The sequence below is a fragment of the Pseudophryne corroboree genome, chromosome 3 (genome assembly GCF_028390025.1).
Source record: "Pseudophryne corroboree isolate aPseCor3 chromosome 3, aPseCor3.hap2, whole genome shotgun sequence".
NCBI lineage: Eukaryota > Metazoa > Chordata > Amphibia > Anura > Myobatrachidae > Pseudophryne > Pseudophryne corroboree.
This window is the reverse complement of record NC_086446.1, coordinates 15,502,422-15,520,180: the sequence shown is the minus strand read 5'-3', so window position 1 is coordinate 15,520,180 and position 17,759 is coordinate 15,502,422. Positions and strand designations below refer to the sequence as shown.

The 17,759-nt window shown below is 49.2% G+C and overlaps 1 protein-coding gene across 2 annotated transcripts in view; it reads left to right on the top strand.

Moving 5' to 3' along the window:
- Positions 1-293: 293 nt before the first annotated feature.
- The window catches only part of LOC135056998 (oocyte zinc finger protein XlCOF22-like), an 80,233-nt gene continuing 62,767 nt past the window's right edge, over positions 294-17,759 (top strand). For both annotated transcript variants that reach the window (XM_063962848.1, XM_063962847.1), the window contains exon 1: positions 294-391. The gene's annotated coding sequence lies outside the window, so the exon portion shown is untranslated. The remainder of the gene's footprint in view (positions 392-17,759) is intronic.

The window sequence follows — 17,759 nt, the reverse complement described above, 5'->3', positions numbered from 1 at the left end:
ACAGCAATGGCTGCTCTCTGCTCCTGCTGCCTTGTGGGAAAGATAGAAGGAAGGCGGAGCTCAGACCAGCGGAAAATGGACGCCGCTCCTGACGTCACTACACGGCCCATGAACCTATTGCTGCTGCCAGATTGGTCTACAAGAAAATGGCCGCCGGCCTCCTCCACTGAGGACATCTAAGGTTATACTACTTACAGAGGGAGGTGTGGCCGGTGTGTTGGACGGGAGGGGCCAGTCACCAAGAAGTAGCCTGTGCCAATCACGCCCTATTTCCGGCCTGTGCGTTCCAACTGTCGGCCCGTGCGTTCCACACACACAGGAAGTGAGTTTTTTCAGGTCCGTTAGGCCACGTGGTTCTAACATCTACCCGGCCAGTCTCCGTCAAGATCAGGTAATTGCGTCTTACTATACAGGGTGAACAGTCTGTGGTGTCCTGTTATTATTATTATACAGGAGGAGCAGCCTCTGGTGTCCTGTTATTATTGTTATACAGGGGGAGCAGCCTGTGGTGTCCTGTAATTATTGTTATACAGGGGGAGCAGCCTGTGGTGTCCTGTAATTATTGTTATACAGGAGGAGCAGCCTGTGGTGTCCTATTATTATTATTATACAGGGGCAGTGGCCTGTGGTGTTCTGTTATTATTATTATTATGCAGGAGGAGCGGCCTGTGGTGTCCTGCCAATATTATTATTATTATTATTATACAGGGGGAGCAGTCTGTGGTGTCCTGCTATTATTATTATTATACAGGGGGAGCAGCCTGTGGTGTCCTGCTATTATTATTATTATACAGGGGGAGCAGCCTGTGGTGTCCTGTTATTATTATTATACAGGGGCAGCGGCCTGTGGTGTTCTGTTATTATTATTATACGGGAGGAGCGGCCTGTGGTGTCCTATTATTATTATTATACAGGAGGAGCAGCCTGTGGTGTCTTATTGTTATTATTATACAGGGGCAGCGGCCTGTGGTGCCCTGTTATTATTGTTATTATTATTATTATTATACAGAGGGAGCGGCCTGTAGTGTCCTGTTATTATTATACAGGGGGAGCGTCCTGTAGTGTCCTGTTTTCTCTAATGTCCTAGAGGATGCTGGGGACTCCGTAAGGACCATGGGGATAGACGGGCTCCGCAGGAGACATGGGCACTTTAAGAAAGACGCTAGTTCTTTGTGTGCACTGGCTCCTCCCTATATGCCCCTCCTCCAAACCTCAGTTTGATACGGTGCCCAGAGGAGATGGGTGCACTGCAGGGAGCTCTCCTGAGTTTCCTGTAAAGAAAGAATTTTGTTAGGTTTTTTATTTTCAGGGAGCACTGCTGGCAACAGACTCCCTGCATCGATGGACTGAGGGGAGAGAAGCAAACCTACTAACTGCGGCTAGGTTGCGCGTCTTAGGCTACTGGACACCATTAGCTCCAGAGGGATTGAACACAGGAACCTAACCTTGGTCGCCCGGAGCCGCGCCGCCGTCCCCCTCGCAGAGCCAGAAGACAGAAGCCGGTGGGTTGAAGCAAAAAGACGTCAAAATCGGCAGCAGAAGACTCCTGGTAGCGCACAGCACTGCATCGATGGACTGAGGGGAGAGAAGCAGCTCTACTCTCTGAGTTGCAAGGTCCTGCTTCTTAGGCTACTGGACATCATTAGCTCCAGAGGGATTGGTACGCAGGATCTCAACCTCGTCGTCCGTCCCAGATCCGCGCCGCCATCCCCCTCGCAGAGCCGGAATATAGAAGCCGGGTGAGTATGAGAAGAAAAGAAGACTTCAGAGGCGGCAGAAGACTTCATGATCTTCACTGAGGTAATGCACACAACTGCAGCTGTGCGCCATTGCTCCCATACACCTCACATACTCTGGTCACTGTAAGGGTGCAGGGCGCAGGGGGGGGCGCCCTGGGCAGCAATATAAACCTCGTTTTGGCAAAAATATAACATATATACAGCTGGGCACTGTATATATATATATGTATGAGCCCCCGCCAATTTTACATTTTAAGCGGGACAGAAGCCCGCCGCCGAGGGGGCGTGGCTGCTCCCTCAGCACTCACCAGCGCCATTTGTTCTCCACAGCACCGCTGAGAGGAAGCTCCCCGGACTCCCCTGCTTATACCACGGTAGACAAGAGGTTTGAAAAGAGAGGGGAGGCACATATTTCGGCGCAAAATTACATACAGCAGCGCTACTGGGCAAACATTAAGTTACTGTGTTATTCCTGGGTTATATAGCGCTGGGGTGTGTGCTGGCATACTCTCTCTATGTCTCTCCAAAGGGCCTTGTGGGGGAACTGTCTTCAGAAAGAGCATTCCCTGTGTGTGGTGTGTCAGTACGCGTGTGTCGACATGTCTGAGGAAGAAGGCTATGTTAGAGAGGAGCGGGAATGTGGTGTCTCCGCCGACAGCGCCGACACCTGACTGGATGGATATGTGGAAGGTTTTAAATGCTAGTGTAAACTCATTGCACAAAAGATTAGACAAGGCTGAAGCTTTGGGACAGTCAGGGTCTCAACCCATGCCTGATCCTATGTCGCAGGGACCGTCAGGGTCTCATAAGCGCCCACTATCCCAGATTGTTGACACAGATACCGACACGGATTCTGACTCCAGTGTCGATTACGATGATGCAAAGTTACAGCCAAAATTAGCAAAATCCATTCGATATATGATTATGGCAATAAAATATGTTTTGCACATCACAGAGGAAACCCCTGTCCCTGACACGAGTGTTTATATGTACAAGGGAAAGAAGCCTGAGGTAACCTTTCCCCCCTCACACGAGCTGAACGAGTTATGTGAAAAAGCTTGGGAATCTCTAGATAAAAGACTGCAGATTTCCAAAAGGATTCTTATGGCATATTCTTTCCCATCAACTGACAGGTTACGATGGGAATCTTCCCCTCTGGTGGACAAAGCATTAACACGCTTATCCAAGAAGGTAGCCCTCCTGTCCCAGTATATGGCTACCCTCAAAGATTCTGCTGACCGCAAACAGGAGATTACTCTGAAGTCCATTTATACACATTCAGGTACCTTACTCAGACCGTCAATTGCGTCGGCCTGGGTGTGTAGTGCTGTAGCGGCATGGACGGATACCTTATCTGAGGGGATGGATACCCTAGATAGGGATACTATTTTATTGACCCTGGGGCATATAAGAGATTCTGTCCTATATATGAGAGATGCTCAAAGAGACATTAGTCTACTGGGTTCTAGAATAAATGCTATGTTGATTTCTGCCAGAAGAGTCCTATGGACACGGCAATGGACAGGTGATGCCGACTCAAAAAGGCATATGGAGGTTTTACCTTATAGGGGTGAGGAATTGTTTGGGGAAGGTCTCTCGGACCTAGTCTCCACAGCTACAACTGGAAAATCTAATTTTTTACCTTATGTTCCCTCACAGCATAAGAAAGCTCCGTATTATCAAATGCAGTCCTTTCGGTCACAAAGAAACAAGAAAGTGCGAGGTGCGTCCTTTCTTGCCAGAGGTAGGGGCAGAGGAAAAAAGCTGCACAGTACAGCTAGTTCCCAGGAACAGAAGTCCTCCCCGGCCTCTACAAAATCCACCGCATGGCGCTGGGGCTCCACTGGCGGAGTCCGGCCCAGTGGGGGCACGTCTTCGAAGTTTCAGCCACATCTGGGTTCACTCCCAGGTGGATCCGTGGGCAATAGAAATTGTTTCTCAGGGTTACAAGCTGGAATTCGAAGAAGTGCCTCCTCGCCTATTTTTTAAATCGGCTCTACCAACTTCTCCCCAGGAAAGAGAGAGAGTGTTATATGCAATAAGAAAATTGTATCTTCAACAGGTGGTGGTCAAGGTTCTCCTTCTCCAACAAGGAAAGGGATATTAATCGACCATGTTTGTTGTCCCGAAACCGGACGGTTCGGTCAGACCCATATTAAATTTGAAATCCCTGAACCTATACTTGAAAAGGTTCAAATTCAAGATGGAATCGCCAAGAGCGGTCATCGCAAGCCTGGAAGGGGGGGGATTTTATAGTGTCCCTGGACATAAAGGATTCATACCTTCATATCCCCATTTATCCACCTCATCAGGCGTACCTCAGATTTGCGGTACAGGACTGTCATTATCAATTTCAGACATTGCCGTTTGGTCTCTCCACGGCCCCGAGAATTTTCACCAAGGTAATGGTGGAAATGATGGTGCTCCTGCGCAAACAAGGTGTCACAATTATCACGTACTTGGACGATCTCCTCATAAAAGCGAGATCAAGAGAGTAGTTGCTTAACAGCGTGTCACTTTCACTGAAGGTTTTACAGCAACACGGCTGGATTCTCAATATCCCGAAGTCGCAGTTGGTTCCTACGACTCGTCTCTCTTTCTTGGGCATGATTCTGGACACGGGCCAGAAGAGGGTTTATCTCCCGATAGAAAAGGCCCAGGAACTCATGACTTTTGTCAGGAACCTATTGAAACCAAAACAGGTGTCAGTGCATCACTGCACTCGAGTCCTGGAAAAGATGGTGGCATCATACGAGGCCATTCCCTTCGGCAGGTTCCATGCGAGGACTTTCCAATGGGACCTACTGGACAAGTGGTCTGGGTCACATTTACAGATTCATCGGTTGATCACCCTATCCCCCAGGGCCAGGGTATCACTCCTGTGGTGGCTGCAGAGTGCTCACCTTCTCGAGGGCCGCAGGTTCGGCATTCAGGGCTGGATCCTGGTGACCACAGACGCAAGCCTCCGAGGTTGGGGAGCAGTCACATAGGGAAGAAATTTCCAAGGTCTTTAGTCAAGTCAAGAGACTTTTCTTCACATCAACATCCTATAACTAAGGGCCATATACAACGCCCTACGTCAAGCGGAGACCTTACTTCGCGACCAACCGGTTCTGATCCAGTCAGACAACGTCACAGCAGTGGCTCATGTAAACCGCCAAGGCGGCACAAGGAGCAGAGTGGCAATGGCAAAAGCCACCAGATTTCTTCGCTGGGCAGAGAATCACGTAAGCGCACTGTCAGCAGTGTTCATTCCGGGAGTGGACAACTGGGAAGCAGACTTCCTCAGCAGACACGACCTACATCCGGGAGAGTGGGGACTTCATCAGGAAGTCTTCGCACAGATTACAAGTCGGTGGGAACTGCCACAGATAGACATGATGGCGTCCTGCCTCAACAAAAAGCTTTGGAGGTATTGCGCAAGATCAAGAGACCCTCTGGCAGTAGCGGTAGATGCCCTAGTGATACCGTGGCTGTTCTGGTTGGACTATGTATTTCCTCCTCTTCCTCTAATACCCAAGGTGTTGAGGATAATAAGACAAAGAGGAGTGAGAACAATCCTCATTGTTCCAGATTGGCCACGGAGGACCTGGTAATGCTCACAGGAGATCCGTGGCCTCTTCCTTTAAGACAGGACCTGTTGCAGCAGGGGCCCTGTCTGTTCCAAGACTTACCGCGGCTGCGTTTGATGGCATGGTGGTTGAACGCCGGATGCTAGCAGAAAAAAAGGCATTCCAGTTGAGTTCATCCCTACGCTGATAAAGGCTAGGAAGGATGTAACGTCAAAACATTATCACCGTATATGGCGAAAATATGTTTCTTGGTGTGAGGCCAGGAATGCTCCTACGGAAGAATTCCATCTGGGCCGTTTTCTTCACTTCCTACAAACTGGAGTGAATTTGGGCCTTAAATTAGGCTCTATTAAGGTCCAGATTTCGGCCTTATCCATTTTCTTTCAAAAAGAATTGGTTTCTCTTCCAGAAGTTCAGACTTTTGTAAAAGGAGTGCTGCATATTCAGCCTCCTTTTGTGCCTCCGGTGGCACCTTGGGACCTTAACGTGGTGTTAAGTTTTCTAAAATCACACTGGTTTGAACCAATTAAAACGGTGGAGTTGAAATATCTCACGTGGAAGGTGGTCATGTTATTAACCTTGGCGAGTGTCAGAATTGGCGGCTTTGTCACATAAGAGCCCGTATTTGGTATTCCATGTGGATAGGGCGGAATTGCGGACCCGTCCTCAATTCCTACCAAAAGTGGTCTCATCTTTTCATATGAACCAACCTATTGTGGTGCCTGTGGCTACGCGTGACTTGGAGGATTCCGAGTTACTTGAGGTGGTTATTGCTTTGAAAATTTACGTGGCCAGGATGGCTAGAGTCAGGAAAACTGAAGCGCTGTTTGTCCTGCTTGGAGCGTTGGTATAATCCCCATGGTCCTTACGGAGTCCCCAGCATCCTCTAGGACGTTAGAGAAAAGAAGATTTTAAACCTACCGGTAAATCTTTTTCTCGTAGTCCGTAGAGGATGCTGGGCGCCCGTCACAAGTGCGGACTACTACTGGAATACTTGTATATAGTTTTCTTTTTCATCCACTAGGGGTCACTGGAGTACTCTTGGGATATGGATGGCTTCCACAGGAAGTAGGCACTGAATAAATTAATTTTGAAACTACACCTCCCCTCCATATCCCTGAGTACCTCAGTGTCTTTTCTGTGCTCAACACAGTTAGAAGGCTTGTGGAGTTTGTCCACGTTTCATTGGAATTTTTTTCCAAGTTTTTTCTTTTTTCAACGATTCCCACACATCCCTTCCCCCCTTCCAATAGGCGTGGGTCCGGGATAGTGAATGCTGCTATAGCAGCTGTGGGTGTCGGACCTCTCTAAAAAAGAGCTCTCTCACTACCACATGCAGGACTAAAACCTGCAGTAAAGGCTGGACGGAACTTACAGAGAAGCCCGTCATAGCCCTCACCACAGGGTCCAGGTATGTAGAACGGGGCGATCAGCTCACGCTGCCGCCCGCTGTGTGGGATACTGTGTGTGTGTGTGTGTGGCCGCCCGCCGCTGCCTTCAGCCGCCTGCCGCCGCTTCCAGCACCGCTGTTTAAGCTGTCTCCCCCGCCGCTCTGAGCCGCATCAGCCATGTGGTTTTATGCATAGGCCGCTCCACGGCTCTATGCAGCGCGCTCCACATGCACGGTAATGCAGGTTTATACACACGTTACTTCCGTGGTGTACTTACTGGTCGGGGTACATGATCACTAAGTCTAATGCATAGTCAAACAAGCAGCTTCGCTGCAAAGTCGTCACACAGTGTGTCGGACAAATACGAATCTGGGCCAGTGGCGCAATGTGTAACGCATCTGACTACAGATAACAAGATTGTAGGTTCGTCTCCTACCTGGCTCGTTTAAGTTGCCGTGATCGTATAGTGGTTAGTACTCTGCGTAAAAACTGCACAGACAGACCCTTACCGGTCCTCTTTGGGGAGAATGTGGGGGCATGTACTGCCTGAGAAAAAAAAAATTACTGTTTCAGTTAGATTGTTGCGGTCGATTTGCCGCCAGCCCTCATAGCACCAGGTCAATACGTCAGGTTCTCAGCGAAGGCTGAACAATTTCCAATGAGAGACAATTGCAATTATTGGGCGTTTAACTACCTATCGGAGTGTACCCTACACAGCAGTAGGGCTGTTGCTTCGCCCTGCTTTGGTAAGGGTTTGAGGTAACAAGGCTGTAGTGGCAGAGCACTCCAGTTCAGGTTTGCCCTAAATAAAGACCACTTTACACTTCTTGCTGCCTACAGCTTCTTTGGACGTTGGCAGTTGGTTCTTGCGTTTTCAGCTTCGCTAGTGGTGCATAATGTCCACTTTGGCTACGTTCCTAACAGGCGGAGTCCGATTGCAAACGAGATAGATCGCAGACCAAGTGTGGGGGAAAATCTGATTTCCTACCATTGTCTACGCAAATTCCTGAATGATTCCGTCTCAACGACTTCAATTCCTAGGTATGATTCTCGATACGGTAAATCAAAGAATTTACCTACCCGAACAGAAAGTACAGGTCATTCGTCATCTGGTACAATTAGTGCTCAAGCCACGCACAGTCTCGGTTCATTTGTGCATTCGCCTATTAGACACAATGGTGGCGGCTTTCGAAGCGCTTCAGTTCGGAGGACTTCACTAACGTCATTTTCAATTGGATGTGCTCGCACAGTGGTCAGGCTCGCATCTGCAGATTTACCGCAGGGTGAGGTTGTCTCCAAGGGCCAGAGTGTGTCTACTCTGGTGGCTCAAAGTACAGAATCTAACCGCAGGGAAACGGTTCGGCGCCTGGAATTGGATAATTCTCACGGCGGACGCGAGTCTCAGAGGTTGGGGAGCTGTAGTTCAAAATTATCAGCTCCAGTGGATCACGAAAGATTGCTGTCTATAAATGTCCTGGAACTCCGGGCAATTTACAATGCGCTACGACAAGCAATGCGCAGGCTGCAGGCTCAGGCTGTTCAGGTGCAGTCAGACAATGTGACGGCGGTCGCATACATCAACAAACAAGGAGGAACGAAAAGCCGTATGGCAATGCAGGAAGTAGCTTGAATCCTCTATTGGGCCGAGTATCACCAAATGATATTGTCGGCAGTAGTCATTCCGGGAGTGGACAACTTGGAGGCGGATTATCTCAGCCGTCTGAATTTTCATCCAGGAGAATGGGCATTAAATCCAGAAGTGTTTCACATGCTGGTCCAGAAGTGGAGTTACCCGCAGGTGGCCCTGATGGCATCTCGCCACAATCATCAAACGCCCCAGGTCGTGTCCAGAACGAGAGATCCAAAGGCAGTGGCGGTGGATGCTCTCACAATCACGTGGCCATACAGTCTTGTGTATCTGTTTCCACCGTTTCTGCTGCTCCCTCTGTGGCTAAAACGGATCAAAGGAGAGTCCGTCACAGTTATACTAGTGGCGCTTCTTTGGCCTCGGAGAGCTTGGTTCTCGGATCTCCGCGGTCTACTCGCAGTCGGTCTTTGGCCGCTTCCACTACGTTCGGACCTGTTACAGCAGGGTCCGTTCTTTACCCCGATTTAGCGCGCCCGTGTTTGACGGGGTGGCTGTTGAGACAGCCCTCTTAAGAAGAGAGGGCATTCCAGAATCGGTTATACCAACCATGTTACGAGCTAGGAAGCCGGTTACGGCAGCTCATTATTACAGAATTTGGCGTGCCTATGTAGGTTGGTGTGAAGCTCGGAAGTTTCCGACATCATCTTTTAAGTTATCCCATCTTTTGTTATTTCTACAGATGGGGTTAGATAGAGGTCTGAGTTTATCCACACTAAAAGTGCAGATATCGGCGTTGTCCATTTATTTTCATAGTAGATTGGCCCTATTGCTGTCGGTTCACACCTTTATGCAGGGTGTCCTCAGAGTTCAGCCTCCATTCACTCCACCTACTGCGCCATAAGACTTGAATCTGGTTTTTAGATTTCTTAGTCTTTTTATTATGAACCCTTACAACAAGTGGATATTAAATTTCTCACTTGGGAAAACAATTTTTCTTTTAGCCTTAGCGTCAGCAAGGCATGTTTCAGATTTGGGTGCTTTGTCGTGCAAGCCACCGTATTTAGGTGGTCATTCCGAGTTGTTCGCTCGGTAAATTTCATCGCATCGCAGCGATTTTCCGCTTAGTGCGCATGCGCAAAGTCCGCACTGCGACTGCGCCAAGTAAATTTGCTATGAAGTTAGGATTTTTACTCACGGCTATTTCATCGCTCCGGCGATCGTAGAGTGATTGACAGGAAATGGGTGTTACTGGGTGGAAACAGGCCGTTTTATGGGCGTGTGGGAAAAAACGCTACAGTTTCCGGAAAAAACGCAGGAGTGGCTGGAGAAACGGGGGAGTGTCTGGGCGAACGCTGGGTGTGTTTATGACGTCAAACCCGGAACGACAAGCAATGAACTGATCGCAGATGCCGAGTAAGTCTGAAGCTACTCTGAAACTGCTAAGAAGTTTGTAATCGCAATATTGCGAATACGTCATTCGCAATTTTGTGAAGCTAAGATTCACTCCCAGTAGGCGGCGGCTTAGCGTGTGCAACTCTGCTAAAATCGCCTTGCGAGCGAACAACTCGGAATGACCCCCTTAGTGTTTCTTGATGACAGAGCAGAACTCCGGACGAATTCCGCTTTTCTACAAAAGGTAGTGTCATCTTTTCACATCAATCAACCAATAGTAGTTCCTGTGTTAACAAGAGACTCTGGTAGGTTGGATGTGGTACGCGCATTACGCATTTATGTATCCCGAACGTCGACAGTTCGTAAGACGGATACGTTGTTTGCTCTCTATGATGCTGCCAAGATGGGTTGGCCAGCTTCTAGGCAGACCTTATCCAGTTGGATTAAACTGACCATACGTCATGCTAGGTTACAGCCGCCTACACCAGTAACAGCTCATTCCACACGTGCTGTGGGAACGTCATGGGCAGCGAGTCGTGGAGCTTCTACGACACCGCTTTGCCGGGCGGCTACATGGTCTTCGGTGCACACATTTGTGCGCTTCTACAAGTTTGCAGCATCAGCATCTAGCTTTGGCCGCCTAGTGTTACAGGTGCCAAACAGCTCTCCCGCCTACGGGGGAAACTTTGGTACGTCCCAAGAGTACTCCAGTGACCCCTAGTGGAGGAAAAAGAAAATAGGATTTTAGTACTTACCAGGTAAATCCTTTTCTTTGAATCGATAGGGGGCACTGGACGCCCACCCAGAGCAGTTTACCTGGTTTGGGGTAGGTTCAGTAGATCTTATGGTAACACATTTTCACAGACTGGTTCAGATTAACAAGTTCTAATCGGTTATGGTGTCAACTGTTTAGTTGTCAGTAATATTGTGTCAACTTTATTGTTGTCCGTTATGTTATATGTAATTCTCCATTGTCAACCTCTCTATCACTCCTGTTCGGCTCAGTAAAAAACACTGAGGTACTCCGGGATATGGAGGGGAGGTGTAGTTTCAAAATTAATTTATTCAGTGCCTACTTCCTGTGGAAGTCGTCCATATCCCAAGAGTACTCCAGTGCCCCCTATGGATTCAAAGAAAAGGATTTACCTGGTAAGTACCAAAATCTTATTATTGCTTACATAAGTGTTATGTTATGGTTGCATCGGTCCGGAACTGATGCTGTGTTGTTTTCCACACTGTTAACTGGATAGTATATCACAAGTTATACGGTGTGATTGGTGTGGGCTGGTGTGAATCTTGCCCTGGATTACCAAAATCCTTTCCTCGTACTGTCAGTCTCCTCTGGGCACAGTTTCTCTAACAGACGTCTGGAGGAGGGGCATAGAGGGAGCAGCCAGTGCACACCCAGAACTAAAGTCTTTCTTAAAGTGCCCATGTCTCCTGCGGAGCCCGTCTATCCCCATGGTCCTTACGGAGTCCCCAGCATCCTCTACGGACTACGAGAAATAGATTTACCGGTAGGTTTAAAATCTTCTTCTTATTATTATTATTATTATTATTATTATACAGGGGAAGCAGCCTGTGGTGTCCTATTATTATTATACAGGGGCAGCGGCCTGTGGTGTCCTGTTGTTATTATTCTTATGCAGGTGGAGCGTCCTATGGTTTCTTCTTATTATTATTATTATTATACAGGGGGAGCAGCCTGTGGTGTCTTGTTATTATTGTTATACAAGGGGAGCAGCCTGTGGTGTCTTGTTGTTATTATTATTATACAGGGGGAGCAGCCTTTGGTGTCCTTTTTTTATTATTATTATTATTATTATACAGGGGGAGCGTCCTCTGGTGTCCTGTTATTAATATAAAGGGGGAGCAGCCTTTGGTGTCCTTTTATTATTATTATTATTATTATTATTATTATTATTATTATACAGGAGGAGCAGCCTGTGGTTTCCTGTTGTTGTTGTTATATGGGGTGAGCAGCCTGTGGTGTCCTGTTGTTGTTGTTGTTGTTGTTATACAGGGGGAGCAGCCTTTGGTGTCCTTTTTTATTATTATTATTATTATTATTATTATACAGGGGGAGCGTCCTCTGGTGTCCTGTTATTAATATAAAGGGGGAGCAGCCTTTGGTGTCCTGTTATTATTATTATTATACAGGAGGAGCAGCCTGTGGTTTCCTGTTGTTGTTATATGGGGTGAGCAGCCTGTGGTGTCCTGTTGTTGTTGTTATTATTATTATTATTCAGGGGGAGCATCCTATGGTGTGTTGTTGTTGTTGTTGTTGTTGTTGTTATAATAATAATAATAATACAGGAGGAGCAGCCTGGGGTGTCCTGTTGTTATATAGGGGGAGCAGCCTGTGGTGTCCTATTACTATTATACAGGGGCAGCGGCCTGTGGTGTCCTGTTATTATTATACAGGGGCAGCGGCCTGTGGTGTCCTGTTATTATATAGGGGAGCAGCCTGTGGTGTCCTGTTATTATTATTATTTTCTGCAGCGGGGTACACTGGTATTCCACAGGGAATAACATCGGGTGTAGAGTTGGATCTTGAGTCGAGGCACCAACAGGCTAAAAGCTTTGACTGTTCCCAAGATGCACAGCGCCGCCTCCTATACAACGCCGCCTCCATGCAGAGGAGCTCAGTTTGTAAGGTGGTGTCCTGCAGCTAGCAGGACACTAACAGGTAGGGGCTGCTCCTGAAACACTCAGAAGAGCTTTTTAAGAAGTAATTGAAGACTTCAAGGGCCGCATCAGAGGCACTCTGAGTGCTAGATGTCAGTCAGACATCTCCTGCTGCAGCTCCATCACCTCCCCCAGCAGCGCTGTATACTCCCGCGTTCCCAGGTTGTCGGGTACTTACAGCGGAAACTCCGGTGCTTCACCCAGGGCACACACGCACACTGGCCGAAGCTCTCCAGGATTGCGTGGCCGCACCTACTAGGGAGGAAGTAAGAGGGTCCCCCAGGCGGGACCCGCCAAAATCGCGATCCGCCGCGGCCATTAGGAGGCCGACCGTGCGCGCTGGCATTGATATTGTGTTGGTACAGGGAACCCACTAGACCACCAGGGCAAGGGCACAGGTCGGGTTACCTCAGATACCCGTTTATTAAGGCCCACAGTACTTGGTGAGGAAGTCCAGCAAGGGGAGAAGGCTCTGACCTGTAGCCCCTCCCCCAGCCCCTTTAGAGTAAATGTTCCCGCCCTGGAGCTGCATCTTTCCGTCTCCCTCACTCTTTCAGCGTTTGGGCGCCATTACACACAGCTGCGCTGTTCTTGGGACTGCTGGGCGATGCCTCCTCTGTAAAGCCGCCTGCATCATCAGCGCTGTGCTTCTACAGGCCACTTAAGTATTCTACATCTCGTTGAGACAGTGTTAGTTAAGAACAAGGGCTTACTTCAGGGTTATTTAGTACAAGTACCCTGTGATATGCATCCAGTTTTCTCTAACGTCATAGTGGATTCTGGGGACTCGGTAAGGACCATGGAGAATAGACTGGCTCCGCAGGAGACTGGTCACTCTAAGAAAGATTTAGTACTACTGGTGTGCACTGGCTCCTCCCTCTATGCCCCTCCTCCAGACCTCAGTTAGAATCTGTGCCCGTACAGAGCTGGGTGCACTTTAGTGAGCTCTCCTGAGCTTGATATAAGAAAGTATTTTAGTTAGTTTTTTTAATTTCAGAGAGCTTCTGCTGGCAACAGACTCTCTGCTACGTGGGGCTGAGGGGAGAGAAGCAAACCTACTAACTGTGGCTAGGTTGCGCTTCTTAGGCTACTGGACACCATTAGCTCCAGAGGGATCGAACACAGGAGCCTAACCTTGGTCATCCGTTCCCCGAGCCACGCCGCCGTCCCCCTCGCAGAGCCAGAAGACAGAAGCCGGCGGGTTGAAGCAAGAAGACGTCAAAATCAGCGGCAGAAGACTCCTGTCTTCACTGAGGTAGCGCACAGCACTGCAGCTGTGCGCCATTGCGCCAACACTAACCCACACACTCCGGTCACTGTAGGGCGTGGGGGGGGGGGGGCGACCTGGGCAGCAATTGATTACCTCCTGGCAATAGCAGCATATATACAGCTGGGCACTGTAATATGCATGAGCCCCCGCCATAAATTTTACACAAAATCGCGGGACAGAAGCCCGCCGCTGAGGGGGCGGGGCCTTCTTCCTCAGCACTCACCAGCGCCATTTTGTCTCCACAGCTCTGCTGAGAGGGAGCTCCCCAGGCTGTCCCCTGCAGACTCACGGTAGAAAGGGGTAAAAAGAGAGGGGGGGGGCACATAAATTTAGCGCTTTAATCATATATACAGCAGCTACTGGGTAAACACTAAGTTACTGTGTGATTCCTGGGTCATATAGCGCTGGGGTGTGTGCTGGCATACTCTCTCTCTCTGTCTCTCCAAAAGGCCTTGTGGGGGTCCTGTCCTCATATAGATCATCCCCTGTGTGTGTGTGGTGTGTCGGTACGCATGTGTCGACATGTTTGACGAGGAGGGCTATGTGGAGGCAGAGCAAGTGCAGATGAATGACGTGTCTCCGCCGACGGCGCCAACACCAGATTGGATGGATATGTAGAAGGTGTTAAATGATAATGTAAACTCGTTGCATAAAAGGTTGGATAAAGCTGAAGCTTTGGGACAGTCGGGGTCTCAGCCCATGCCTGATCCTACAGCGCAGAGACTGTCAGGGTCTCAAAAGCGCCCACTATCCAAAATTGTTGACACAGATATCGACACGGATTCTGACTCCAGTGTCGATGACGATGGTGCAAAATTACAGCCTAAAATGGCTAAAACCATCCGCTACATGATTATAGCAATGAAGGATGTATTGCACATATCAGAGGAAAACCCTGTCCCTGACAAGAGGGTGTATATGTATGTGGAGCAAAAGCAAGAAGTGACTCTTCCCCCTTCACATGAGTTGAATGAATTATGTGAAAGAGCGTGGGATTCCCCCGATAGGAAAGTGCTGATTTCCAAAAGGTTACTTATGGCGTATCCTTTCCCGCCAACGGACAAGTTACGCTGGGAATCCTCCCCTAGGGTGGATAAAGCTCTGACACGCTTATCTAAGAAGGGGGCCCTGCCGTCACAGGATACGGCCGCCCTAAAGGATCCTGCAGATAGGAAGCAGGAAAGTATCCTGAAGTCTGTTTATACACATTCAGGTACTCTACTGAGGCCGGTGATTGCGTCAGCCTGGATGTGTAGTGCTGTAGCAGCATGGACAGATAATCTGTCTGAGGAGCTGGATACCTTAGACAAGGATACCATTTTACTGACCCTGGGGCATATAAAAGACGCTGTCCTATATATGAGGGATGCCCAGAGGGACATTTGCATACTGGGCTCTAGAATAAATGCAATGTCAATTTCTGCCAGACGGGTCCTGTGGACTCGGCAATGGACAGGTGATGCCGACTCCAAAAAGCACATGGAGGTTTTGCCTTACAAGGGTGAGGAATTGTTTGGGGACGGTCTCTCGGATCTAGTTTCCACAGCTACGGCTGGGAAGTCAAATTTTTTGCCATATATTCCCTCACAGCCTAAGAAAGCACCGTATTACCAAATGCAGTCCTTTCGATCACAAAGAAGCAAGAAGGTTAGAGGTGCGTCCTTTCTTGCCAGAGGCAGGGGTAGAGGAAGGAAGCTGCACCATACAGCTAGTTCCCAGGAGCAGAAGTCCTCCCCAGCTTCCACTAAATCCACCGCATGACGCTGGGGCTCCACAGGTGGAGCCAGAAGCGGTGGGGACGCGTCTCCGACATTTCAGCCACCAGAGGGTTCGCTCACAGGTGGATCCCTGGGCTATACAGATTGTGTCTCAGGGATACAAGCTGGAATTCAAAGTGATGCCCCCCTCACCGTTACCTCAAATCGGCCCTGCCAGCTTCCCACATTGAAAGGGAAGTAGTGTTAGCGGCAATTCACAAGTTATATCTCCAGCAGGTGGTGGTAAAGGATCCCCTCCTTCAACAGGGAAGGGGATACTATTCCACAATGTTTGTGGTACCGAAACCGGACGGTTCGGTCAGACCCATATTGAATTTAAAGTCCCTGAACATTGATCTGAAAAGATTCAAGTTCAAAATGGAATCGCTCAGAGCGGTCATTGCAAGCCTGGAAGAGGGGGATTTTATGGTGTCTCTGGACATCAAGGATGCTTACTTGCATGTCCCCATTTATCCACCTCATCAGGAGTACCTCAGATTTGTGATACAGGACTGTCATTACCAATTCCAGACGTTGCCGTTTGGGCTCTCCACGGCACTGAGAATATATATTTAATAGGTAATGGCGGAAATGATGGTGATCCTGAGAAAACAAGGAGTCACAGTTATCCCATACTTGGACGAACTCCTCATAAGGGCGAGGTCCAGGGAGCAGTTGCTGATCAGCGTAACTTACTCTCAGGAAGTGTTCCAGCGGCATGGCTGGATTCTGAATATCCCAAAGTCGCAGCTGATTCCTACGACGCGTATGCCCTTTCTGGGCATGATTCTGGACACAGACCGGAAAAAGGTGTTTCTCCCGGCGGAGAAGGCTCAGGTGCTCGTGACTCTGGTCAGAGACCTCTTAAAACCGAAACAGGTGTTGGTGCATCACTGCACGCGAGTACTGGGAAAGATGGTGGCGTCATACGAAGCCATCCCCTTCGGCAGGTTCCATGCGAGGATCTTTCAGTGGGATCTGTTGGACAAGTGATCCGGATCGCATCTTCAGATGCATCGGCTGATCACCCTATCCCCCAGGGCCAGGGTGTCTCTTCTGTGGTGGCTGCAGAGTGCTCACCTTCTCGAGGGCCGCAGGTTCGGCATACAGGACTGGGTCCTGGTGACCACGGATGCGAGCCTCCGAGGATGGGGGGCAGTCACTCAGGGAAGAAACTTCCAAGGGTTGTCAAGTCAGGAGGCTTGTCTGCACATAAATATCCTGGAACTAAGGGCCATATACAATGCCCTGAGTCAAGCGGAGCCTCTGCTTCGCAACCAACCGGTGCTGATTTAGTCAGACAACATCACCGCAGTGTCTCATGTAAACCGCCAGGGTGGCCCAAGGAGCAGAGTAGCGATGGCCGAAGCCACCAGGATTTTTCGTTGGGCGGAGAATCACGTGCAAGCACTGTCAGCAGTGTTCATTCCGGGAGTGGACAGCTGGGAAGCAGACTTCCTCAGCAGGCACGACCTCCACCCAGGAAAGTGGGGACTTCATCAAGAAGTCTTCACGCAGATTACAAATCGATGGGAACTGCCACAGGTGGACATGATGGCATCCCGTGTCAACAAAAAGCTACAAACATATTGCGCCAGGTCAAGAGACCCTCAGGCGATAGCTGTGGACGCACTAGTAACACCGTGGGTGTTCCAGTCGGTCTATGTGTTTCCTCCTCTTCCTCTCATACCCAAGGTTCTGAGAATCGTAAGAAAAAGAGGAGTGAGAACAATTCTCATTGTTCCGGACTGGCCAAGAAGGACTTGGTACCCGGAACTGCAAGAAATGCTCACAGAGGACCCATGGCCTCTGCCTCTCAGACAGGACCTGCTACAACAGGGGCCCTGTCTGTTCCAAGACTTACCGCGGCTGCGTTTGACGGCATGGCGGCTGAACGCAGGATCCTACCGGAAAAAGGCATTCCGGATGAAGTTATTCCTACGCTGATAAAGGCTAGGAAGGACGTGACGGCAAAACACTATCACCGTATATGGCGAAAATATGTTGCCTGGTGTGAGGCCAGGAAGGCCCCTACAGAGGAATTCCAGCTGGGCCGGTCCCTGCACTTCCTACAGTCTGAAGTGACTATGGGCTTGAAGTTGGGATCCATAAAGGTCCAGATTTCAGCTCTATCCATTTTCTTTCAAAAGGAACTGGCTTCTCTTCCTGAGGTTCAGACGTTTGTTAAGGGAGTGCTGCATATTCAGCCTTCTTTTGTGCCACCAGTGGCACCTTGGGATCTCAACGTGGTGTTGGGTTTCCTGAAATCCCACTGGTTTGAGCCACTTAAGACCGTGGAGCTGAAGTATCTCACGTGGAAAGTGGTCATGCTATTGGCCTTAGCTTCGGCTAGGCGTGTGTC